We start from the raw sequence: 2,079 nt of genomic DNA on the forward strand, positions 1-2,079 counted from the left end.
AACCCTCCTTTGTGTAACTTTTTGGGCTATAAAACTGGGTGGCAAAGAAGCCTTGCCGCTGTCCTTGGCTCCCACGATTTTGATGGGCAAGGCAGCCCGGTCGAAATAATAAGCTTGCTTTAATTTGATTTTAATTGGAGTCAGTGGTCTTTTCTTGCGTCCTGGTCTAACAGGGTGACGAGACCCACAAAGACTACACTTAAAAATCCACACTTAGGGCTGGGGATATAGCTCAGTTGGTAAAGTGCTTGCCTCACATGCACAAGGCCCTAGGTTCAATCCCCAGTATCATCAAAAGAAAAAAAAAATCTACACTTTATTGCAGCAAAAGGATGCACTACAGGAGCAATGTTAAAGATGTATGACAGACAAAGGCCACCTCTTAGTAAGGAGTCCTGAGACCAGGCCCAATCTCCAATGAACAGTCCACTAATGTGTGCATAAGATATCTCACAACAAGGCTCCTGATGTGTAGATAAGACACCTCAGAGCAGGGTGTCCCAAGCATATGTTGAACATTGTTCACATATGCGCATTCTTATTACATTTCTATTCCCAAAGACAGAGCTCTTTTGGGGGAGGTGTCTCACCAAGCCTAGGTGCCAATTATCAATGCCACTGTTACCAATAAATCATACAAACTACTTCTTGGGCTCATGGCTACAAAGCTGCACTATAATTGATGCACCCTAGGCCTTGACCAGGACTCAGGCCATGCAGTCACCTTATCAAAAAAATTCAGACTTGATGGACCAAATTCTGACATCACATCATCTCTTCTTCCATCTAATTTTACATTGTACATCAGGCCTTTTCTTTATGCCACCTGAGCCTTCATTAGCAGCTTCATGATCTCATTTTCACAGCTACCACTTAAATATTTCTAAAGCATTTCTTACTGAAACATTCTCCTTCTGAGAGCATCCCATAAGGTACAATTGTTTACAAAAGGAAGCCCAAATTTCTGAGCAAGTCCAAATTCTGGCCTCATAAACCTCTGCCCTTTTTTCTAAACATGTCTTTGACATTCACTTCCCTGAATATATTTGCTTGGTCTTCCCCTTGGAATGCCCACATCCCCTCTCAGGCCAGCTTCACAGTGAGCAGCCTTAGTAGTCCCCATTCTGAGAACTCTCATTTGGTTTTTTGAAGTCCCCCACTTTTGTGATGTGTTAAGTAACCAGTACTCCTCCACCTTTATTCCCTTCTCCCAAATGGAAACTAGAGTTTGCCCCAGAACCAGGAAAAAGACAGGGATTTGTGAATCATCCCCTCCTCCACCCAAGCATTCAAAAACTTTACCCCATGTCCAGACAGTTTCTGTAGTATAAAGTCTTGCCAGTGTCAAGTGCATTTCTGGCATTCAGAAATAATGCATTAATTGAATGAATAATTTTTGTCCTGCTTTCCTCATGAGGCAACAATGAAAATGCCTAGAAAGTGGTTTAAAGGTATTAAAATATCCAGTCAAAGATAATTCAACAGTATTTGTCAATGGGATTCTTGATTAATATACAATATAAGCATAAATATCAATTAGTCTTATTTAACTGGGCATAGATATTGAACAAGATTAAAAGGAATATGGAAATGGAAAATAGAAATGGAAAAAAATATAGAAATGGAAAAAATAGGTCTGGTATTAAGTAAACTGGGTATTTTATATCAATACTTATTTGAAAATTGTCTTCCCTATTGCTAATTCTGCAAAATTTGGATTAAATTTTCCTGACACTTATTTTTATCCCATAAATTTTAGATAGTTGGCCTAAAAATTACCTGAGAGTGTGGTGTTCTTCAGCTGCTTTCCTTCCTGCATAGTTTATTTAAGGCCAACTACTCTGCTAGGGTGAGGTTGGATAGGTGGTGGGGTGGTCATCATGGGCCTCCTGGCATCCCTCAATAGCAGATATAGTTTTGCTTTTGACAGTGGAAGTACCAGCATAAGAATCATTGATGTAGTGTGAGCTGTTGGGGCAGCAGCAGGAATAAAAGATGGTGATGTGATGATCAGAGATGTTGGTGGGGGGGGGGAGTTGTTGGACAGGTGCCCTGGAAATGTGTTTTGTTTTTATTAAT

General features: G+C 40.3%; 1 non-coding gene across 1 annotated transcript; it reads left to right on the forward strand.

Moving 5' to 3' along the window:
* The first annotated feature begins 221 nt into the window (after positions 1–221).
* On the forward strand, positions 222–294 carry Trnav-cac (transfer RNA valine (anticodon CAC)). Its single transcript has one exon. It is a non-coding gene; the product is annotated as a tRNA-Val (tRNA).
* Positions 295–2,079: the final 1,785 nt, after the last annotated feature.

Source organism: Ictidomys tridecemlineatus, chromosome 13 (genome assembly GCF_052094955.1).
Source record: "Ictidomys tridecemlineatus isolate mIctTri1 chromosome 13, mIctTri1.hap1, whole genome shotgun sequence".
Taxonomy (NCBI): Eukaryota; Metazoa; Chordata; class Mammalia; order Rodentia; family Sciuridae; genus Ictidomys; species Ictidomys tridecemlineatus.